Here is a 25,641-nt window from a genome sequence, read left to right as displayed (position 1 = left end):
AGAGGGGGAGGACTGCCCCGACCTGTCTGAGGCACGAAGAGGGCCTCAAGAATGAATGACCAGGGCTGGAACGATAGCATAGCGGAAAAGGCATTGGCCATGCATGTGGTCAACCTGGATTTGATTCCCAGAATCCCATAGGATTCCCCAAGCACCACCAGGAGTAACCCCAGAGCATTGCCAGGTGTGACCCAAAAGAGCCAAAAAAAAAAGAATGAATGATCTGGGGTTACAGCAAAGGAAAGTGGGTAGAGCATTTGCATTGCAAGCGGCTGACCAAGGCTGCAAGGGTCTATCCACTTTCCTCCACTCCACCCCATATCATTTGTTTTGGCTTTTTGGATCACACCTGGCAATGCTCAGGAGTCACTTTATCAGAAAGAGAAATCCTGGTGTCCACTCAGCTGTGTGCTGGCTCCTTCCTTCTGCTCTCAGACACACAGTCTGTGCTCACTGACCTCTACCCTCTGACCTGCACCCAGATAGTATACACCTGGTCACCCCATACCTCGGAGTTCTGCTGTCTGGCATGGGCTGACCTATAGTCCCTCATCCACTCACTGAATGGACATTTAAGTTTCCTCATTCCTTCTTTACCCCTCAGCCATTGTACAGCAGAAACCCTGTCCAATGACACCTGCAGCACTGACCCCTTCACAGTGAGACAGAGGAAAGAACCAGAACATCGATGCTCCCCCTGAGCCCCCACTCTCCCGGCACCCCCAGATACACCACATCCAAGAGCCTAAAGGGTCTTCCTTACAGTGAGGCTCCATACTGAGACCATTGCAGTTGTGACTCTTAATGAGTTTCTCATTGTAGATCAATCTTAGTTTCCAGTCTGCCCTCCCAAGACAGAGAAACCTGGAGATTAAAATCTATATTCCTCCCTCCCCTCAGAGGGTGACATCACAGGGCACCTCTCCTGTTCTGGGAATCTTCCAAAGTCACCTCTTTAAAATCGCAAGTGCACCATTAGTTCTTCACTTAGGGAACTCAAAGAATTTTGAAGGCACAGTATCAATAATATAGACTAATGTTGAACGTAAATTTTCTATTAGAAATTACACTCTCAAAAGAAAAAAAGAAATTACACTCTCAATGATGTTTGCAACTAGCTAATTTGGAATTAAACGAAAGGATTCAAAACCATTATGAAAAATTGTACTATTCAAATATGGACATTCTGTGTATTTTAATTGTTGGGCCACCCCTAGGAGTACTCTGTCTGTGTACTGGTCTCCCTTATAATCCTCAGGGATCAGGCTAGTTGTGGAGGAAAATGATCATGTGCAAAGACGCTCCAATTCCATCGATCCTGCCCAAGTTGCTGTGAAAAACAAAATTTTAAAGTGTCTGTCATGCCAGGAGTGTCTAACAATGACAAAATATGGAATGAATATTCTAGATTTCTTTCCTTTCTAATTTGGTTCTTGCACTATTTCTAATACATTACTAATTATAAACCAGAATATTTTATTTATTCTCCATCTGAAAGGGTGAAACAGCTATAACATGAGGCAAGAAAGGGAAAAAGAAATATGTCTAATTTAATAAGATGAAAATATAAACAAAATTGTTAATCTACAGTTAATATTGGTGTGTGAAAACAAGCTCTCCTAAGTTTAAGAAACTGTCCTGTTGGTCTTGCTGCAGCAGCTTCAGGAAATATTCCCAACATTCCCCAGGCACTCTAGCATCCTTCCCGAGGTCTGGGGTCCCAGCTCTCCTGGAAACTGCTGACTGTGGAGATACAGAGACAGCACAGGTGGGTCAGGTCTGTGAGGATTCACTGTTACGGCTCTCCAGGAGCTCTGGGACAGGACACCTGAGGACAGACAGAGTGAGTCACGTGCTTATACACTAGAGTGACTATGAATCCTATAGCCACCGGTACGTGAGGTGTGACATCATCCATCTGAATCCTCTCGTTGCCTGCGTTGGTGTTTGCGTGTCTCTGTGTCTGTCTTAGCAAATTTTGTGGAACCTGCTGTATGTGTAGATTACTTTTGATCCTTAGTGCTGAGTATTTTAAACATCAAATTTTAGAGCATATTTTCTGGCCCCTTCGATTGAACTCAGCCTTAGGGTGCTCCATGTAATTACAGGGTATACGTATGTGACACAGCCTGTGTCCAGGTTCCATGCATTTGGGAGCTGGGTAGAGGGCAGTCCGCTCCTCAGGGCCAGCAAACTTGTGCCATTGTAAAATGTGAGTCTGAGCACTAAGACCAGGTTCCAGTTTGTGGCTTGAGGAGGACTCTCCATGACCTCTTTTCTGGCACCTGATGGGGCTAAGATTACGCAGTGATGACCACAATAACAGGGTCTTGAGGATCACGGTCACCTTCTGGGTGCTGAGTTACATACAGGACAGAGCGTGTTGAGGTGCTCCTGACGACCAGGCCAACCACACCAGGAAGGTCACAAGGCAAGGAATCTTCCTTGTCCCTAAATAGACTCAGCACCAATAAGAAAGAACAAATCCATCCTAATAACTGCCTTGAATATTTCAGAGTGAAGCTTCTCAAGGAAAATGAATTTTTATCCAAGGTAGCTGAACAAATAAATGTGTGAAAAAACTTAGCCCATATTCCATGAAGCACCTGGGCTGAGTTAAAAAAAAAAACTGTGAAATATGAATGGCATGGATTGGACCAGGATAAGTCAGAATTCACAGGGAAAATGACATGGTCTGTTGGGCCCCGGGATTTGCATTCACAGTGGGAGAACAGGAGCCACCACAGGTACACGGAGGGGCAGTTGCCTGTCAACAGGGTAGAGGCCCTGGAGGGGCTGGGTTTGGTTATCAGAGACCTGAGATATGGGGAATCTCCTCCCCAGCTGCCATTTCCCCCAGAGCAATTCTGTTTCCTGAGAGATCCTCAGCATGTTTCTTGTGTGGGAGGAAAAGGCCTGACTCTGACAGGGCCCCAAGGACAGGCCGAAGTGCTTTGTGCCACAGTCAGCACCTCCTCCCAGGGAGCCCACACACCAGCCTCCACGGGTCCCCTTCTTTCTCTACAGAGGCTCCCCCATGCAAATCTGCACTCGGGACCCAGGATTAAAACCATGTTCACACTCACCCCAATTCGGGCTCCCTCTCCCCTGACACAGTGTCTGAGATGATGGACCTTGTGGGCAGAAACGTGCATCAGCGCTGGTTCCTCCCCTTTCTGGTGGCAGTTCCCGGATGTGAGTATCCCCTGGACAGAGGCTCAAAGGCGGGTCCTCTGAGCCCATGACTCACTGTGGGCCTCTGTCCCCAGGTTTCCTGTCCCAGGTACAGCTGCAGGAGTCAGGACCAACCTTGGTGACTCCCTCACAGACGCTGTCCCTCACCTGCTTGGTCTCTGGATTCTCTATAACCAGCAATGGTGTAAACTGGGTCCGCCAGACCCCAGGAAAGGGGCTGGATTGGATTGGTGCGATATGGGCTAGTGGAAACATACTGTAAGCCAAGTCTTCAGTCCCGACTCAGCATCTCCAGGGACACCTCCAAGAACCAAGTTTACCGAAAACTGAGCAACTCAATACCTGAGGACACAGCCATGTATTATTGTGCAAGACACACAGTGAGGTCAAGTCCCTGTGAGCCCAGACACAAACCTGCTGAGGAGACAGGGGAGTTGCAGGGGTGCCTGTGACAACCAGGGGGAGCTCTGCTCTCCTGACACCAGGGCTGTGCTCCAGGAGCAGGTAGGCAGGAGCAGAAGCTTTTAAGGGGGCCTAACTTTACTGTTTTGTTGAAATACAGCACTGTAGTTTGCTGCAGGTTGATTTTAGGTTGACCTTGCGACCACTCACTACTTTCGGATAGCACCGTAGCACTGTCCTCCCATTGTTCATCAATTGGCTCGAGCAGGCACCAGTAAAGTCTCAATTGTGAGATTTGTTGTTACTCTTTTTGGCATATCGAATACCTCACGGGCAGCTTACCAGCCTTTGCCGGGAGGGCAGGATACTCTCGGTAGCTTGCCGGGTTCTCTGAGAGAGGTGGAGGAGTCGAACCCAGGTAGAACGCCTTACCCACTGTGCTATTGCTCCAGCCCTTGTTGAAATATAGAACAAAATTTAATACTTCACTTATAGACATTTTAGTCATTACTTTCCTATTACAGATTTGTTCATTCTTCTTCCTGTCTCAGAGTCCACTAGAGACTGTTATATCCTACTAGGTCAGGTGAGGTTGATTTTTCTTCGAATGAAGATCACTCCTCTTCACAGAAAGGAGAGATTTATCCCCTTACCTTTTTGATTGTCACTGAGGGAACACGATGACAATAGTCTGAGTGTTGATGCTTGTGGGTTCCAAACTCCCTGTGCTTCTCCCAGCACCAAATCCTCACAGACCCCCACACTCTGCTGCCAAGGGACCCCAGCGAGGAACAGCCAGGCGCAGGGACAGAAGACTGCACTGGTCTCGTTCGGGAGCTGGATTTTATAATCTCTGGGTCTTGGCCGTTGATGGCATTACATGGCGCCAGGGGGCCAGGTGGTGGGTGTGACCCCCGCCTACTGGAATTTGGAGGATCTGGGTGGAGAATGCTCGACTCCAATCTGAGTAGGCTTGGAGATCTCGACCCCGGAACCCGCGTGGCTTTGTCCCTCTGCCAGTACCTTCATGTGTGCGGAGAGTGGTCTCAGCATGGTGGTGGCTGGTCCTGGAGGTCTTCGGTTGCCGGAGCCCTGGTCGGGGCGGGGAGGAAAGCTCAAACCGCTCCCCTCCAAGGGACCCTGGCGAGGAACAGCCAGGCACAGGGGCAGGAGACTACACTGGTCTCGTCCAGGAGCTAGATTTTATAGTCTCTGAGTCTTGGCCGTTGATGGGATTACACGGGTCCTATTGTCCTAAAGAGCCTTGAATATAATCTCAGGGCTAGGATGAAAGAGACGTTACTGGGGCCTGCTCGAGGCAATCGATGAATAACAGGATGATGAATGAGTGAATGATGAAAAAGCTGATCTTTTGACTTTTCTTGTAAATGCACAGTATCCTTTTGTGCATATACACCAGAACTTCTTATCCATGAAACTTTCATTAGGCATTAGGATTTTTCCCATGCCCTGACCATGATACTAAATGCCATAATGGACATAAGTTTACATATATTTTATCAAATTTATATTTTTATTGATAGCACAGTGGTAGGGCATTTACCTTGTGCGCAGCCAGCCCAGCCAAGCCGGGTTCTATTCCTCCACCCTCTTGGAGAGCCCAGCAAGCTACCGAGAGTATTTCGCACACAGAAAAGCCTGGCAAGCAACCTGTGACGTATTCAATATGCCAAAAACAGGAAAAATAAGTCTCAAAATGGAGATGTTGCTGGGCGGGCTCTAGCAAAAATCGATAAACAACGGGAGGACTGTGTTTGTTTTTGTTTGCAGTGTGCTCAATGGGCCAAATATAGAATCAGTTGTAACTTGGACATTCTATTTTTACTTTTTAGAGAAATCACATAGTGCTTTCCATAGATGGGCTCCCATAAACATAGAAATGGTGTTTCCATTGACAACCTTCTGACATTGGTTCTTTCCAGTAATTTTGATATAAGCCATTCTCACTGGTGAGAGATGATTTCATTGTCCTTTATATTAACATTTCCCTCAGAGTAAGTGTTGATAGAAAGTATTTCATATGCCTACACAGACCATAGGAATGTTCCTTTAGGAAAGTATCTGTTTATTCCCACCACCATTTTATGTTAGGTGATTTGTTCTAAAATTGACCTTGGTGACTTCTATAAATATCTTAGATACTAGTTTGGATCTGATGTTTGGTAGGTACACATTTTCTCCGAAGAAGTAAGGTATCTGAATTTTAATGTCATTTATATTGTCCTTCAAAAAATTTAATTGATTTAGTCCCATTTATTTATATTAATTTCTCTTATCTCTGCAATAGAGTGAAATGAGCCTTCTAAGATTGTTTCATGGAGAGAACTTCTGAGGTTTTTCCTCTGTGTATTTTAAAGATTCTGCTGTCAAAGCTAGACCATAAGTCCACTTTCAATTAAATTCTGTATCTGGCGTTAGAGATGGATTCAATTCTGTCTTCTATGGTTGGTTTTGTATGTGGTTTTGTTTTCCCAGCACCATTTGTTGAAGAGATTTTCCTTGCTTCACTCCTTGGGATGGAATCCTTTTCCAAAGTTTCACCATAAAAGATCTAAAGATTTATTTGGGCTCTCAATTCTATACACTTGGACTTAGAGTTTATGTTCCTGAAACTCGTGGGCTTAATTTCTATAATTTCATGATATTGTCCCCTGGGGAATGTCACAGGCCTCAGTGAGGACCTGTCAGCAGCAGAACCCACGGTTATTTCTGCCACCTGACCTCTGGCCCTCTCAGGTCCACTGAGAAAACACCACAGACTTTGTCGCTGCCAGAAGTTCCTAGAGTCACAGCCCTAGGTGAGTAGAGTGAGAAACTTCACCCAATCCATACCCAGACCACCGGGCACTTACACCCTTAGCTCCCACAGAGCAGCAGGAACAATGAAAATAATTTTATTGTTTAATGAATATAGACTGTATTCAGGTAAGAGCATCAGAACATCCGATGCTCTGTGGGTGGGCAGAGAGCAACAATCCTCTCAGTGCTCTCTGATCTGATGCAAACACTAACACAAACATGTGAGACTCAGGACTCTCAGGGAGAGATGGAAAGAAACAATGATCACTGTCCCTCAAACAGAACTGAAAGAGAGAAAGAACAGACTCCACGGCTGAATGAGGAAACACAGACAGAACTGAGAGCTGCAGTTGTGTATTGTGTGTACATCTTGGCTACTGTACTGCAGTGAACATGACTGTGATCATCTCCACTAGTTAATGCTTTTGGGTTTCCAGGAGGCACATAAAGTACCCAATGCTTATCTTGTCTGATGGGGAAGTGCTGAGCCCTGGCGACTCTCTGAGAAGGCAGTGGGTAGTGAGTCCAGAGCTGATCTTGTTTCGCTTGTGCTTTTGGAAGGAGGAACCACATCCTAGCACTTCGCTGTGTGCACAGAGGCTGAGTGAGGCCCTGCTCTGTGAAGACATGTGAGGTGTGTCCCGACTCTGGATCTGCAATGATTCACCCACACTGATCACAATTCCACCTGAGGATTCACCAACACTCTAGGCTGTTTGTGCACCCAACATTGAAGGTGACTTTGTGTTTGTGATTATGGTCAGACGTTGACAAAACGTTTTGTGTTGCCAACAAGCAGTTACTCTCTGCTGAGTTCAAACATATGGTCTCTGAATTCTTGTTTCATTTTTCTTCATGTAACCTAATAATTTTGGAATGAACGTGGAGCCAAAGTTTTCACCCATTTCATACTTTTTGTGTTCTGAGTCTCTCATTTTTAAATGACACAATCAATGTAAATGAAATGATTATAAGAATCAATAGACAACCAAAAACCTGGGGAGAAATATCTGCCCATGCCTTATCTGATGTAAGATTAATAAAACATACATAAAGCACTTATAGATCTTATCAGGAAAAATAACTCCCATCTGAAATGGGAGTTTTAATAGATAACATCTTTAAAGTAGACTTTGAGGCAGATAATTGAATGAAGAAATTCTCCACAGCTCTTATCAGAGAAATGCAAATTAAAACAATAATGAGATATAACCTCATACCAGGGAGAAGGGCATACATCACAAAGAACCAAAACATTCTGTGTTGGCATAGATGTGGGGGAAATCTAATATTTATTCTCTGCTGGTTGGAATTAATCAAAGGGATAGACCTCTTTGGAAAAATCTTGGATACTTCCCAATATATGTAGAATTGACCTTCCATATGACCCAGAAATTCCACTGTTTGTATCGACTCCAAAGGACCCAAAATACTAATTTGGAAATATATTTGCACACCTATGTTTACTGCATCACAATATTGCATTCACAATACCCAACTAAGAAAAAACCAGAGTGTCTGAGGATAGACAACTGGATGAAATACAGTATATATACATAATGGAATACTATGTGGCCACCAGGGATAATGAAATCATGAAATTCGCTTATAAATGGATGGACATGGAGATTTCAGGCTGAGTGAAATGTCTCAGAAGGAAAGGGATAGATACCGAATAATTGCACTCTTCCGTGGGATTTATACTTTTCTAAGAGATTAATATTAAGTTCCAGGATACACAGAGGCCTTAATGACTAGTCAAGGGTTGGAAGCTTGCTTCAAGTGTGTGGGGGCTGAAGGACAGAGAAGGACCAGTATGACAGGAATAGGTATATAGGGTCACTCTGGACAAGAACTGAGTGTTGAAAGTAGGAAAAGGGATATACATGATAACCTTTCAGTGTGTGTATTGCAATTCATAAACCAGAGAGAGTGAGCGAGCAAGAAAGAGAGAGACCGAGACAGGGAGAAAGAAAAAGAGAGATAACCCATAATACAGGTTTCTAGAGATCAATAAAGGAGGAATGATGTCTCACATGATGATGACCAGATTCTGTGTTTGGACTGTCCTTCCTGTCACAATCTCTCTTTGAGGTCTTCCTTTATTGCTTCTCTGCACTACTTTGCGAACTCAGTCGTTCCTTTGCGGTTGCCTGAGGCTTACACCAAGCCACGTTGGCAAATAAGCTCAAGAGTTTTCTAAGACAGTTTTTTTTTTTTGTGACTATCTCTCTCTTGGCGTTCCTCGCACAATCGTGGAGGTGCTGAACCAGTCGATCCTATTCCTCGTCAATATTGTCAACAACGGCATTTTCCCATGTTGCCGCAATAGTGCCAAAGAGCACCCAGTTGGTGATTGTTCTGGGAGTTCTCTTCTTAAACTTTGTAGTCCTTTCTCCCCACTCCGTGAAATATAATTTTGCACAAAGGAGTTGGTGGTCCGATCCCATTTGGAATTGTGGAACAACAACGACATCGGTCAGGCAAAACTGTCGCTTGAATATGATGTGGTCAATTATGTTGTGGAAAAGTCCAACCAGAGACTCCCAAGAGCAACGTTTAGATTCGGCCTTCTGGAACTGTGAGTTACCATGGATGGTCTTGTTCGACATGATGAACTCAGACAGTTTCTCACCCTATTCGTTCCATAAGTAAATTATTTCTTATTTACTTACATGTGTCGTATTAATTCATATATATAATAAATTTATTTGGGGGTATGGTGCCTCTAGCAGGTCAACCTGTAACTGTGGGACGATTTCATCAATAGCATGATGGTGCCTTCAGGCTTCCAGATACCCCAAAATTGCTGCTGTGCCCTTGGCCAGACCCCAACAACTTGGGGCTATGTTTATCATGAAATTAAATGGATAAATATTAGGTACGTTGGAGCCACACCTACAAACCACCTCCAGCTCAACTATATAAGCTCATTTATTGGCCTTATTTCAGAGACCCACAAATCTTGAAAGAAAAGATGCAATTAGGGCTGTGAATGAGATCTCCAAGCCACTTGTATCAGGACTGGACCTCTTCCCCCCAGGTTCCCAGTTTTCCAGTAACTTGTATGTACCCCAGACAGGGGTCATATGAGTTGAGGTGCAGAGAAGGAGGCAGAAATAACAGTTTATTCCTCCTGCATCTGATTTTAGTCCATTTGGAACCTGATTGGCATGGATATTCATTTCATTTCATTTCATCATCCCGTTATTCGTCGATTGCCTCGAGCAGGCCCCAGTAACGTCTCTTTCATCCTAGCCCTGAGATTATATTCAAGGCTCTTTAGGAGAATGAGACCCATCAGTGTTACTGGTATTTGGCATATTTGATACGCCACGGGGAGTTTGCCAGACTCTGCCCTGTGGGCAGGCTACATTCGATAGCCTTCAAGTTTGTCCAAAGTAGGAATGAGGCAATAAGATGTCATAAAAAAAAGTCCTGGTAAGATGTCGCGCGGATTTGCGGCCGCGCAGTTTCGGGATCGGGATTTTCCGTGTAATCCCATCAGCGGCCAAGACTCAGAGACTATAAAATCCAGATCCCGGCATGGATATGACACACCTTAAAGAAAAAAAAAATCTATTTCCTTGAGAAAAAATGTTCAGATAATATTCAAAGTCACTGAATTCAAAGACAGTACAAGAAGCTTTATTTCTGTTCAGAGACATTTATCATTCAAATTTTCACAAGATTTCAAATACCCAGCCTATATTCATGCATATTGATCCTTACTGGTCCTCGCAAATTCTACTGGCCTATGAATCAAACAGCTGGAGTAATCTACTGACAGTGATATTGATTTTCACAAGTTAATTCTTCCTTTCTCAGCATTTCTGTGTTTGTAGTGTGACCCTTTACTCTCTTTTCGCAGGACTTCCCCTATCCGGCCCTTCGCAGGATTTCCCCTATCCGGAAACTGGTATGTCAGGCTGGACTCATTGCCAGTGCTCACACTTCCTGTCCCCGATGGTGCTGAGGACTGTCTTCTTCTATTCACACTGGAAATTGTGGGACTCTGAAGGACCCCGCAGACCATAGGAGGGGCTGCAGGGACTCTGCCGGCCACCAGAAGGCACTAGGGAGCCACTTCAGAAAAGGCCTCAGACCCACCAGGTGAAAAGAGGGTCATCATGTGCTAGAAGCCCACATGGGGCAATATTCTGCCACAATACAGAGACACTCAGCCCCCATCACCCTACCCATTCCCATACATGACCAGTTCCAGCGTCTTTCCTAGGACCCTTCCCCATCACTCCCAGAGCAGCTCCACTCTCAGTGACACCCTCACACTCCCAACCCCCTCCCTGTGATCTGTCCTCCCTGTCACCCACACTCACCCCACCAGACCCCCAGGAATCCAACGCCCGGCAGGGTGAGTATTAATCGGTGCTTTCCTGTTTTTTTTTTTTTTATGGATTTCTCTTTGATATTCATGTAAGATATAGAACAGCTTTTCCTCATTTTTCTCCCTCATTCTAGAAAGCTTGTGTGACCTATTATATTTTATTTTATTGTTATTTTTATTTTTAGTTTCCTAGAAATTATATTCTATTCATAAAATCAATACAAAACAAATCATCTAGCATTGCTTTTTTCAGCAGGTTTGAGTGGTGGTGGGACTGACGTTGAAATATCAAATGTAACCAAAGTAGAGAGAGTATATGGGGGAAATTGTCTGCCACACAGACAGAGGAAGAGTTGGTAAAGGGGCCGGGGGGAACACTGGGAATTTTGGTGGTGGAAAATGTGCATTGGTGAAGAGATGGGTATTTGATGATTGTATGACCAAAGCTCAAACATGAAAGCTTTGTAACTGTATCTCATGGTGAATCAATAAAAAAGAAGGAATAAAAATAATGATAAAAAGTAAAATAAAATTAGCATTCTGAATTTTAAAAAATCAATGTAGAGTTCATGACCAATTCAATCAGCTTAATCAACTGCTGAATAAATAGCATTACTCCTACTTTATAAAAAAAGTAAAAAATTATGATAAACTTTTTGGCATCTGTATTAGACTCAAGCTTGGTTTTTGAAAACATCTTATAAATTTAACAAATTTAATATAGTTTTGTTCAGGGGAGCGATAGCACAGCAGGTAGGGCATTTGCCTTGCACGCAGACAACCCAGGTTTGATTCCTCCATCCCTATCGGAGAGCCCGGCAAGCTACCAAAAGTATCTCATCCATACAGCAGAGCCTGGCAATCTACCCGTGGCTTATTCAAAATGCCCAAAAAGTAACAAAAAGTCCCACAATGGAGACGTCACTGGTGCCCGCTCGAGTGAATCGATGAACAAAGGGAGGACAGTGACAGTGCTACAATATATTTTTGTTTATATTAAAGTCTTTACTTAAAGACTTAAATCCTCTTTTAGTTTGGTTTTTACTATTCTTAAGTGAATTAAGTATTTCTTGTATTATTTATACATAATCTCAGCAAGGAACACTCACTGTCACCTTTTAATCCATATATATATATATATAATTACTTGTTCTGCCAATATTTTCCTATGATGCATCTACCTGAGTGATTCCTGAACACAGAGCCAGGAATAAGCCCTCAGAACAACTGAGTGTGGCTCAAAACTAAACCAAAAATCCCATAAAAGAATATGACTCGTGAACACGGCTTCTGAAATGAAGTACCAGGATTCAGTCCTGTCTGAGAGATGCCAAAAGGTTGAATCCCCTGAGAGCCCAGAGGCTTTCCCTGCAGTGTGGGGACCAGGTTGCAGGAGGCGCGAAGTCCCAAGAGCACCAAGTTTCAGGCTAGAAGGGGTGTAGACATGGGAGAATTGGGTGCAAAGATGCAAAAATCTCCTCAGCATGGATTTCCTTCTTCCATAAATCTAAATTTTGCTTTCTCAAGAAAATCAAGATTAAAATATGTATAAGATACAGAAAGTTAAATTGTGCACACTTTCGTTTGGGGAGGAACATAAGGCAGTAGGACCTGTATGCAGGGGGTGTTTCTGGATTCTTATTATCTCCAATAGAAACCACTGGGGCAGTAGGATGGTTTTGTAGTGTCATTGTAGTATCCCTTGGGAAGTTATCCCTTGAGTAGTATTCTTTGGGGGGAGCGAGACAGAGAGAGAAAGGATCCCAGAAATAACCTCAAAGCCCAGGTGTGTCCAGATGTGTGCAGGCTATACAGATGTGGACGGCCCTGAGGGGAAGGTCCTGAAAGGGCTTGGCCCTCCAGAGGGGGAGCTCTGTGTGCACAGGGTTCTGGGACAGGGCAGGGTCTCATCTCCTCAAACAAGGATCAGAATGTGGACCTCTTCACTCCCTTTGAGCATGGACCCGGTGGTTTCCACCAGCCCCTTCTCAGGTTTGACCAGGCCTTCAGCTATGAATTCTACCTCCTCATGAATATGCAAATTACACGAGGGACACTGAGTTAAATACAGATTTGTCTGTGTCCTGACAACCTCACACACCAAGCACACTGACACCTTCAGAAGCCCCTGAGTGCACGGCCCCCACCATGGACTGGACCTGGAAAATTCTCTTCCTGGTGGCAATGGCTGCAGGTAAGCTTCCCCATGCCTTGGGCTGAGGGAATGGGGTAAATCAAGTGGAGTTCACCCACTCCTGTCTGCTGTCCACAGGTGTGAACTCCCAGGTGCAGCTGGTACAGTTAGGGGCTGAGGTGGGAAAACCTGGGACATCAGTGGATACACCTTAGGGATGGTGGTACAAACTATGCACAGAAGTTCTAGGGCAGACTCACACTCACTTCAGACAAATCCAAGGACACAGCCTACATGGAACTGAGCAGGCTGAGCAGTGAGGACACTTCCTTGTATTACTGTGTGAGATACACAGTGTGACAAACACATCCTGAGTGTGTTAGAAACCTGAGGGGAGGCAGCTGCGCTGGGTGAGGAGATGACAGGGACTCTGATCCTCCTGACTTCCTCTCAGAGGATCAGGGTCTGAGACACAGAATGGGGCTCACAAGGCCAGACTTCATCTGAGGGAAAGGTTCAGTATCTCTCTCTGTACTTCAGCAACAGTCCAGAGGAAGGTGCCTTCTCTTCTGGGTGGGAAGTTATATAGAGGGCAGTGCAGGTTTAGGTGCTCCTTGACAGGCCAACCACACCAGAAGAAGGTCATCTAGGAAGAAGCACTTCCTTATCCCAACAGACTCATCACTAAGGAGAATTCACAAATCCAACCCATAGATACTTTGTATATTTCAGAATGAAGCAGCTCCAGTGAAAGAATTTTCATCAAAGTTGAGCATGTGAGTAAACCTCTAAATTTTATTGACCATGCGTTGGACCTAGCTCTTTCTGAATTTTCTGAACAAACAATGACTCTTTGCCAAAAAGTTAGATCTTACACAGGGACAATAGACGTGAACACACAGGGACACGGAGGGTCAGGGGTCTGTCTAGAGAGTAGAGGCCCTGGAAGTGCTGGGTTTGGTCCTCAGGGACCTGAGACACGGGGACTCTCCTCCCCAGCTGCCGTTTCCCCCTCAGCAGTTCCTGTTTCCTGAGAGCTCCTCAGCACATTTCCTGTGCTGGAGGAAAAGGCATGACTCTCACAGGGCCCCAGGAAGAGGCCTGAGTGTTCTGAACCACAGTCAGCACCTCCTTCCAAGGAGCCCACACACCAGCCTTCCCCAAGTCCCCTCCTTTCTCTGCAGAGGCAGAACAACATTGGGAATGACATATCCATCCTGCGGAATTTGGTTTGTGGGCAGATGGACATGGGTCTCAAAGAGATCTGAGTAGAAGTCATGGATAATCTTCTCCATTGCCTTTCTTGAAGGTGTGATAATTCCATCAGCACATTGTTGGGCATTCATCTTGGTCTTGTAGTTGGCGAAGAACAGGCGGGTGTTATGAATGCTTTTCCTGGATTCTGCCACATCTACCAGCACTGCTGCTCTTCTCTCTTTGAGGTCTTCCTTGATCGCATCTCTGCACTGCTTTGTGAGCTCAGACGTTCACTGGCGGTTACCTGAGGCATGTGCCAAACCATGTTGGCGAATAAACTCAAGAGTTTTTAAAGACAGTTTTTTTTGGTGGCTATCTCTGTCTTGACGTTCCTCGCACAATCATGGAGGTGCTGAAACAGTCGATCCTATTCCTTGTCAATGTTGTCAGCGATGGCATCTTGCCATGTTGCAGCAATAGTGCCAAAGAGCTCCACTCAGTTAAAATGAACAACACGGAAGACTCAACCAGCCCACCAGTCCCATAAACTTCCAGAGAGGGACTATAGTCCCATCAGGTTGAGGATGTTTTATGAGGACGGAGCAGGGATTGAGTGGATAAATCAGCACAGGAAAGTCTGAGAGTGAAAATCGATTTTCTCAAGCAGGCCCAGTAACATCTCCATTTTGAGACTTGTTACTGTGTTTGGCATATCGAATACGTCATGGGTAGCTTGCCAGGCTTTGCCGTGCGGGCCAGACACTCTCAGTAGCTTGCCAGACTCTCCGAGAGGGGTGGAGGAATCGAACCCATATCGGCCAGGCTGGCTGCATGCAAAGCAAATGCCCTACCGCTGTGCTACCACTCCAGTCCAAGAGAGTGGAAATGAGAATCCTAATTTCAGAAGTTTCTGGCCCCTTCCCTTTTGTGTCCCTGTGTAGTAGCCCCTGTTCTCCCACTGTGAATGCAAAACATAGGGTCTAAGAGACAGTGTAATTTTCCCACTCTGTTCTGACGTGCCTGGCTCCAATTCATGTCAACTCTATTTCACGATCACGATCACGACCACCCTGTTGTTCGTCGATTGCCTTGAGCAGGTGCCAGTAACGTCTTCTTCGTCCTAGCCCTGAGATTTTTTTTTTTAAGTGCCATATTCAAGGCTTTTTCAGGGTTAGGAGAATGAGACCCATCATTGTTACTGGTATTTGGCATATTGGGTATACCACGGGGAGTTTGCCAGACTCTGCCGTGTGGGCATGTTACATTTGGTAGCCTGCCAGTTTGATCAAATTAGGAATGAGATGATAAGATGATAAGATGATAAGATGGTAAGCAGCCGCGCGCTTCCGGGAGCTGAGTGTGATGATCTCTGGATCCTGGCCGTTGTTGGAGTTACACGGCAGTTGGTGGGTGTAACTGTCTAGTTACTGGCAGGTCCAGTCCCAAACTGTGCAGGCTTGGAGATCTCAGCCCCGGGTCCCACACACCTGGGTTCCTCTGTCAGTTCTTTTATGCGTGAGGCTCATCCAAGTGTGTGGAGAGTGCTCCCAGCATGGCCTTGGCTGGGCCTCGGTGGTCTTCAGCTGTTGGGCCCTGGTGGAGACAGTCAGGCATAGGGTAGGAGACTCTGTCTTGTTCTCTCCCAGGAGCTGAGTGTGATGATCTCTGGATCCTGGCCGTTGTTGGAGTTACACGGCAGTTGGTGGGTGTAACTGTCTAGTTACTGGCAGGTCCAGTCCCAAACTGTGCAGGCTTGGAGATCTCAGCCCCGGGTCCCACACACCTGGGTTCCTCTGTCAGTTCTTTTATGCGTGAGGCTCATCCAAGTGTGTGGAGAGTGCTCCCAGCATGGCCTTGGCTGGGCCTCGGTGGTCTTCAGCTGTTGGGCCCTGGTGGAGAAACTCTATTTCACAGTAGATTATTCATTTACATACCTTGGGTGAAAATTCCTTCACCTGGAGCAGATATACTCTTAATGATTTAAGGTCATCCTTAGAAGGTTTGTTCTTACTGATGAGGGGTTTGAATTGGGACAGGGATGTGCCTCTGCCTACTGACCATGTCCCTGGTATCAGTGTCCTGACCGGGAGATCCTAAGCCTTGTCTGTCCTATGTATGATGCAGCACCAAGCACAGTGTTCCCGGTGTGTGTCCTGAAACCATACGGCTGTGGGTATTGGACCAGCACCAACGGCCTGCAATGCAAGCACCTTGACCTCTGAACTATCTACTTGACCTGAAGTTCCATTCATTTTTTTCGGTTCATTATTTTTTTCTGTGTCACTTCAAACACTTGGCACCTCGAGGAACCACCTACAGCAATGACTGAGCAGGACCACATACACTGACTCAGCAGGACCACGTACAGTGAGTCAGCATGAACTCCTACTATTACTCAGCAGGATGCGTCCATGACTCAGGAGAACACGTATAGTAATGACTCGGTCTTTAGTTGAAGCTGTAGCATGAGGGAGGCTGAAACTGAACAGAGGTGGAGATCTTTTCTACTACAAGGCAAGTACCGTGCATCTGAACATTTCTCAGCATTCCCAGGATTCTCGTCTCACATCCCTGACCAACTCTATGCTCAACTTTCCCTGCCTTGTCTTTTGGGCATCACTATATCTTTCAGATATATTCTTTGGCAATACTGTAAGAATGCATATAATTATTCTCCATTTGATTTGTCTGAGGACAGGAAATATTCCACTATGGTCATGTTCTAAGCGGGGAAACAATGTAATCACAGGCCTACAAACTCTGAATGGCTGAGATCAGAGCTCAGCTCTGAGAGTTTGGGAGGTTCCTCGGCAAAGAGCTAAAGACCAGGGTCTCCCTTGGACCATGGTGCCATGTAAAAGTCACTGGGAGTCAGAAAGGCACAGAGACCCTTGGGCCTGTCCTTGCCTGGGAGATCTGCTTGTCTGATCATGGGCCAGCAGGGACCACATTTGAAACCACCCGAATTCACTCCCACCTGCCCACTCTCCATTGGGTGAGGGTCCTCACACCCAGAAACCATTATTAATATGGTCTTGACTGCCCTGAGTTGGGTCAGTTCTCACAGTGACTCGGGGTTACACAGAAACTCGCAATGGGGCACACGATCCTGCTGACCTGTCATCAGAGTGTTTCTGCTGCTGCTGTTCCAACAGGAACCCGGGACCCTGGGAGAGAAACACTCCCAGCCCTGTGCTCCTGCTCCTGGGCTACAGCTCTGCTGAGTGGGTGTGAGCGCCCCCCGCAGGGCAGCCCTGGAGCCGCCACAGTCACAGTCATTTGGTCCTTGGGTGAGACTGTGATTCACAAGAAGAAACAGTTTCAGTCTTTGTCACTGATATTGAACCATTATACCACTTTCAATTTAATCAGACTTAGTGGTGAACTTGTTGTTAAAAGTAACTTTGAAAGGTCACCAGGAGAGCAGCTTCAGGGGGTCAGCCATTGTTTGAGGGTAAACATTGAAATCCTAATCCCCCAATTCGCTACTTGGGTGGGGCGAGTGGAGAGTGAGATCAATGGACTGTGGCAGATGCACTCCGAGGCTGTATGTACACTGGCCTCCAGGAGCTCAGGGTAGGGTTCTGTGTGATGAGACTCAGAGATTCTGTGCGTGCTCAGACACAGACTTGCCACTTGGTCCTTCCGCACACCCGCCTCATGCATCTTATTGCTCTCACTCTCTTTAATCTTCTGACAAACACATCAGCAATGAACAATAAAAGAGACTTTTTAAAGTTCTATGAGCAACTTATCAAAGTAATACGACTTGCAGTTTAAGAAATGAGATGAAGAAAGCCACCGTTGAGCACAGTTTAAAGAGCACTGAGCAGTCTGAGGATGAGCTCATGGGCGTGAGTGACTGTTGGAGACACATTGTATGGAACCCAGTTCTGAGAGAGTCAGACTCATCCCTGAGGAGAGGTGGATTGTCCCACTGCTCAGGGTGTCTCCCTGTGGCACTGGAAGCCCGTGTCAGGACTCACCCAGGGCTACTGTGGAGCAGGGAGGGATATGGGTTCCCATGGATTCTCCCTCTTGTCTCACTGAGCAGGGTCAGAACTGCACGTGCCACAGGGGCTTGTTTGTCCACTACAATGTCTGAGGGGTGCAGAGGGAATGGAAACATTGACTGTCCATCTCAAGAACAGATGAGGAGACAAAGTTCAAACCATCCCAGAGAGCAGGATTCCAGGGATAGGATAACGAGGTAGAGGGAAAGGTCAGTGTGGATGAAGTCTGTGTGTTTGAGAGCAAAGTGTGATGTTCGCCTCGACCACAGAAAAACAGCTCATCTGGTTATGACAAACGTTTCCTCAGGGGAGAGTCCTCAGAGCCTCCTAGGGGCCTGAGCCTCTGAAGCTTACCCTGCTTCTGCCTGCAGGTGGTTTGTGTCTGGGCCCATAGGGCCTTCCCATCACTGTGTCTCTCCAACAGAAGTAAAGGGCCGTGTCCTCCTCCCTCAGGCGGCTCATTTGCAGATAGAGCGTGTTCTTGCTGTTGTCCCTGGAGATGACGAATCGGCCCTTCACAGAGTCAGCATAGCTTGTAAAACTACTATCAGACCTAATGTATGAAATCCATTCCAGGCCCTTCCCTGGGGCCTGGCGAACCCAGTTCATCCCTTGGTTACTAATAGTGAATCCAGAGGCTGCACAGGAGAGTCTCAGGGACCCCCCGGGCTGCACCAAGTCTCCCCCAGACTCCACCAGCTGCTCCTCACACTGGACCCCTGCAAACACAAAGACATTCTGGTCAGGAAACTCTCCTCACACAGAGGATCTGCCTCTCCTATCAGTTCCACGCTCCGTGTCTCTGTCACCCATGAGTTACCTCCTAACACAGCCAACAGGAGAAGCCAGCTCAGCCCACACGCCATGTTGGTTCTGTGTGAGTCAGGATGGAGCCCTTGGGAACCCCTGACCTGACTCGACTCCGGGAGCTGAGGCTGGGCTGGGTTTTCGTCATGACAGAGAGAGGCTCATTTGCATGTTTTCCTTCTGTATAAAAGGTTCCTGTTTTGAACATGTACACAGTGTAGGCCTCCAGAGCTTTTGTTGGGATATGGAGTTGCTTTGACATGAAAAGTTCCAGATAAACCTGATACTATACCATGAAATTACTATGTGATAATTGTCACTGTCACTCCCGTTGTTCATTGATTTTCTCGAGCGGGCCCAGTAACGTCTCCATTGTGACACTTGTTACTGTGTTTGGCTTATCAAATATGTCACGGGTAGCTTGCCAGGCTTTGCTGTGCAGTGAGATACTCTCAGTAGCTTTCTGGGCTCTCTGAGAGGGGCGGAGGAATCGAACGCAGGTTGGCCCAGTCAGCCATGTGCAATGCAAACACCCTACCCACTAGGCTATCGCTCCAACCCGGTGATAATTGAAATAATATTTTTTCATGTTCATATTTCGGATAAATCATGCAATATATTTGATAGCATGTCTATTACACAGTGTATATTAACAGGGAAAACCTTGGATATTTGTATGTAGTGCTGATAACAGGTATCTAGTGAGAACAGGCACTGATACCCAGACCAGTGACTCCTCTGAACAACCCAGTTAACAGTGGCCTTAGTGTGGAGGCAGTTTAGGACTCAGGGGCTTGCCCTGCGCCAAGCTGACCTGGTTTGATCCCCTACACTGATAGTCTCCAAGAGTAATGCCAGGAGGGATCCCTGACCACAGTGTCAGGATTGTCTCTTAGCAATCCTGGGTGTTCCCCGAATTACACACCTAAACCCTCATGAAAAACAATGGTCTGAGGAATGAAAGGTTGTAAACAATTTGTGTTTTCTATGATTTCTATGCTTCCCTGGAGTGACTGGGGCCCAGGGATCTTGGGGTTACCTGGACTGTGACTCTCCCCAGCAGCCCGGCCCCATCTCTCCTCTTCACCAGGTAAGAGTTTGTTTAGTTGTGAAGATCACACAGGCTGAAACCTGCTCAGAATTCTAACTTTCAGAGCACTTCTTTTTTAGTTTGAGTGCCATACCTTGTGGTGCTAAGGAATTTCTCCTGGCTCTGCACTCAGGAATCCCTCCTGATGGGGCACAGGGGAGCATATGGGATGCTGGGTATCAAATACAGTTCGACTACATGCAAGGAAAGAGCCCGCAGTGCCGTCCCCTTCCCGCACTAGGTGACTCTGACAGGGATCTGACAGGTTCCTTGATATAAAGCCTCTTACTCGCATGGCCCCTGTCCCCGGGTCTGTCCAGGAACCTGCGAGCCCAGTACGTGAATCCTCGCAGACTCGCATGCCTGTCTCTGTGTCCACCTCAGTCAGCAGTTTCCAGGGAGTTCGGACCTCAGGATAGGGATGTGTATGTCATAAGTCATAAAGCAGACCTGAAGGACCAGAAGTAGCCAAACAACCAGGACCTAGCTTGGAAGGAAAACAGAAAATGAAACAATTAGGAGATTAAAAATTAGTAAATACATCAATTTCTCTACTGCACTGAAACAGAATGTGTCCCCAAGAGATTTCCAGCAACCAGGTCTTCTCAGTCCCATGTAGTCCACACTCTCCATCCACAGCTGCCGTCCACACTGTTCCCTGCAGAGCCAACACTCGGCTGCTGCATCCCCTCAGACCAGGGCACACAGCTTCCCCAGGGTCTGACAACATCTCACACAGCCCACCAACAGCATCTGTCCCCACACTGCTGCCCACCCGCAGGACCAGGGTGGGATTGACTTCAACCCCCATTGGAGACTTTTCTAGCCCTTGCTCCCCTGCTGATCACTGCCCCACCACCTGGGAAATCCAGGGGAACTACCTCAGCACATGGCACCCCAACAATTCCCTCTTTGTCACCCTAAGGTGCCTCAATCTAGGGCTTGAGAGAAGCCGTGTCCGCCCAGAGACCACGTAGAAAAGAGGCATCTGGTACCAGCTTCCATCAGACCTGGGGCTCAGCATCCCCACACTGGGCTGCACACAAGCCCCATCCCCCCATGGAGTCACACGGCCCAGCACAGCTTGTGCCCACCTGCCACAGTCTTGGAGACCATAGTTTCCCACTGTTGTCAAACGCCTAACAAAGATGTGGGAGATATGTGTCTGTGTGGGGAACAAAGGGTTAAGTCAGAAGGACTAAGGACAAGGACAAGATGAGGATGATCTGCACTTTATAGGAGGTGAGGCAGCACCAATGCAGAAAGCTGCTGAGAAGAGGTGGGGGGTCCTGTAAAGACTTTATCTCTCCTCTTTCAAGAAGAAGCACTCCTCCACGTGCCCGTCAGGTGCTTACATCTACCTCAGCCATTCTCTAATGTTCATGACAAATACTTGTGCTCACTGAGCACAAGCAACTCAAGTGAAAACTTTCTCCATTCTCTTTAGGACAGAACATCACCAGTACATTCTATGTCACCGAGAATTAGGACTTCATCTTTGTGATCGTTCTCTTCAGATCCCTTATCACTTAACGGCTGTACACATTTGAATCATATCTTACCAGGTGTATTGGAAAGTTCTTTTATTTGTTTGTTTGTTTGCTAAGTTTTCAAGTTATTGCAACTTAATATGGAAAACAGTGCAATGGCGAAAGGAACGGGAGCAAAATTATTATACTCTACTTGTCTAAAAAGGAGGTGTTTTTTTTTGATATGTTGAAGAATATACACCATACACCAAATGTCATCCAGTTTAGTAATGGGCACAAGTTTCCTAAAGAATAAGAACCTCATCAGTAACCAGTAGCTGCTCATCGAGCTTTATTACTACCTAGACTTTGGACTTTGTTAAGTTAAGCCAACAGAGGAATTGCTGTAGGAGATAAAAGGGGAAAGTTGCTGAGGAAATTAAACAAAGCACTGATAGTACTGTTCTGAGCAGTTAAATCATAAAGGTATTGTTACACTTTTATTCACTGGAGTATATCAGTTTTGAAACAGTTTAATGATAGCGGGTTGTGAGATGATTCTTTTTGCTGTTTGCATCAAAAATACTATGTGCCAATTCAGCCTAATGTAATCATGTAATTTAGGTATTGCTTTTGGCTAATTATTTTTCTTTCTTTTTTCTCCCCAAAGAAACCCCATTTTTAAAGTAGGACTTATCTTAAGAATAGTTTCTCTGAATGTGTGTTTGAATTTCTGAATTAAAATAATTGCTGTAAGTGAAAAAAAAAAAAGAAGAAGCACTCCTGAGATAAACCTACTTTAGAGACGTTGCCCCTCAGTCCTGCTGTGCAGAGACCCTTGACAGGGAGCAGCTTCCCTGGGTGGTGAGCAGGTCAATGTCTGTAGTTGCCGCCCCTGCGCTTCTGATGGCCATTGGTGTAGAGCAGTGAGAAGGGGCGAGTCAGAACTCAGTTCTCGAGCCTGTGGTCCCCCATCCAGTGCTTCTCTCTCGAGTGACTGTCTTGTTTTCTTAGTCCTGGTGTTGACCCTGCTTCAGCTCAGTTCCCCAGGGGCCAGTCCCTGGCAGATGTGAGATGACACTCTGCGGGGCCTGCTGACCACGTCCCGTTCTCGGCCTGCAATTGAGATGCAGGTCAGTTCTTCACTGCAGTTGCCTGTACTGCTGCAGATCTGTCCTGGGGCCTGACCCCACTGTCCCTCCACATGGTTCCGTGTGCCCTGAAGGACAGGAACAAGATTCTTTGCTCAGGAGCAGAGCAGGGGAGGCACAATACGCCCAGGTCTGGGGTCTATGTTGTGACTCTCTCTTCATTCCTTGACACCACCCATGTCCCCAAGTGTCCTTGGCCCCTGCCCCCGTTGGTCCTAATCTATCTCCTCTCCACTCCCTCTTCATGCTGTTTCTTTCCTTCTTCTCCATAAACTCTGAGACCAAGGGGGAACTGGGCATCCACCCTTTACACCATTGCATTTCCTCAACCAGTTACCCTAAGCAGCACATACCCCGTGTTTATCTTTCTTCTTCTCACTTGCTTCATTTAACGTAGTATGTTCCAGTTCCATCCATGTTGCAGCAAATTGCATATTTCATCATTCCTTGCTAAAATTTTGAAGCTTTTCTGTTTTGTCAGAGGTTAATAATGAGAAAATACAAAATGAATGATGAAGACTTTCATTCATTTCTAATTTGCTTTTTTTCGCTCCTTTTTATAAATTACTAATTCTAATACAGGGTATTTTATTTACGATAAAAATATTATAAAGAGGTAATTTTATTTTCTGCCCCCACGCCTGGCTGTTCCTCGCCGAGGCCCCTTGGAGGGGAGCGGGTTGAGCTTTCCTCCCTGCCCCGACCAGGGCTCCGGCAGCCGAAGACCTCCAGGACCAGCCACCACCATGCTGAGACCACTCTCCGCACACATGAAGGTACTGGCAGAGGGACAAAGCCACGCGGGTTCCGGGGCCAAGCCCTCCAAACCTACTCGGATTGGAGTCGAGCATCCTCCACCCAGATCCTCCAAATTCCAGTAGGCGGGGGTCACACCCACCACCTGGCCCCCTGGCGCCGTGTAATCCCATCAACGGCCAAGACTCAGAGACTATAAAATCAAGTTCCTGGAACCGCGCGGCCGCATTTGCGGCCACGCGACATCTTCTCAGGACATCTTTTTATGACATCTTATTAACTCATTCCTACTTTGGACAAACTTGCAGGCTACCGAATGTAGCCTGGCCACAGGACAGAGCCTGGCAAACTCCCCGTGGCGTACCAAATATGCCAAATACCAGTAACAATAATGGGTCTCATTCTCCTAAAGAGCCTTGAATATAATCTCAGGGCTAGGATGAAAGAGACGTTACTGGGGCCTGCTCGAGGCAATCGACGAATAACAGGATGATGAAATGAAAAATGAAATTTTATTTAGTCTTTATATGAAGGCGTGGAACACCAACGAAATGAATCAGGAATAACTGAAGAAAAAATATAGTAATTTAATGACATGAAAATAGAGCAAAGAAAATGTTAATAAAGTCTTAAGTTAAAGTTGGTGGTTGGAAACCCGTTTTCACAGAGTTAAGAAGGGTCCATTGCTCTGTTGCTGTGGCTCTAGGAAAGGTCCCAGTCCCTGTCATCTCTGTTCACTCTACTGTCTTTCCTGGGGTCCGAACTCCCTGGAAACTGCTGACTGAGGTGGACACAGAGACAGGCATGCGAGTCTGCGAAGATTCACGTACTGGGCTCGCAGGTTCCTGGACAGACCCGGGGATAGGGGCCATGCGAGTAAGAGGCTTTATATCAAGGAACCTGTCAGATCCCTGTCAGAGTCACCTAGTGCGGGAAGGGGACGGCACTGCGGGCTCTTGCCTTGCATGTAGTCTCTGCTAATAACATAGGAAGCCACCTAATGCAAATTCCTCTCAGGCTCCTGGGTCAAATGCTCTGGCTGTGGAGCTCACAGCGGTCTCCTCTCTCAGGGCTGAGTCTCTGGGGAAGGCAGAGCTGTGGTCGAAAAGAAGATGATTCTTTGGGGGTCTTCTCCTCTGCCTGGTGACAGGCCCCCTGCGTGAGTATCCCCGATGTGACAGGGTCTAGGGGAGGGAGTGACTGCAGGGACTGACAGTGACTGATTCTTCTTGTCCCCAGGTGTCCTGTCCCAGGTGCAGATGCAGGAGTCGAGCCCAGGATTGGTGGCCCCCTCCCAGACCCTCTTCTTCACCTGCTCTGTTTCTGGATTCTCCATCACAACCAGTGGTGCCTGCTGGGAATGTATCCACCACCCCCAGGAAAGGGCCTGCTCTGGTTGCGGCGCATATGTTATAATGGAAACACCTACTACAGCCCGTCCCTCAAGAACCACGTCTCCATCGCCAGAGACACGAACAAGAACCAGTTCTCCCTGCAGCTGAGCTCAGTGACCCCTGAGGATACAGCTGTGTATTACTGTGTGAGACACAGTGAGGGGATGCGAGGGGGAGCCCAGACACAAACCTGCTGAGACAGGCTGGGCTACACGGCTCTCCAGAGTCACCAGAGGGTGCTTAGGACTGAGAGGGGCAAAGGTCTAGGAGGGGCTCGGCGCACAAAGGGAACCCTAACAGCACAGTAACTAACCCACACTGTACTCAGAAGGACCACGGAGTCACACAGGGGTGCCTTCCCTGCTATCATTCATTCTCAGGACATGTCCACTCTCAAATCTCCCGCAAATCTCTCTACCAACTTCCTCCAGGATCTCACACTTCCTGCATCCCCTGTTTCTGCCCAGCCATATGGGGGTGAAGGTCTCTGACCCACCCCGCAGTGACCCCACACACTCCCCTCCTGTCTGCTCCCTGTAGAGTCTCACTCCGGTGCTCAGGGACGCCCAGAGATGGGCTCAACTGTCTCCTGTCAGGGGATGCTTGGTCACCTGAAGAACTACCTGTGACCCCTGAGCTTCCTCTTCTTCCTCACTCTGCTGTGTCTCTTTGTGCAGGGCTAAGGGAGGGGCTGCTGGAGGACTAGGGGGGGAAGCTCCAGCCCACGCCCCTCAGTGCACTCCTGGGCACTCGCCTGCAGGGCCTTCAGGAAGGGGCCCTGTCACTCACTAGTGTCCAAGCTCAGGAAGATGCTGCGGCTGTCACAACTGAACTGGATCAAATTAAAACACTGATCCTGTAGCTAGAA

The sequence above is a fragment of the Sorex fumeus genome, unplaced genomic scaffold (genome assembly GCF_029834395.1).
Source record: "Sorex fumeus unplaced genomic scaffold, SorFum_2.1 ptg000157l, whole genome shotgun sequence".
NCBI classification, from domain to species: domain Eukaryota; kingdom Metazoa; phylum Chordata; class Mammalia; order Eulipotyphla; family Soricidae; genus Sorex; species Sorex fumeus.
The sequence above is the reverse complement of the archived record's forward strand: the minus strand, read 5'-3'. Positions refer to the sequence as shown.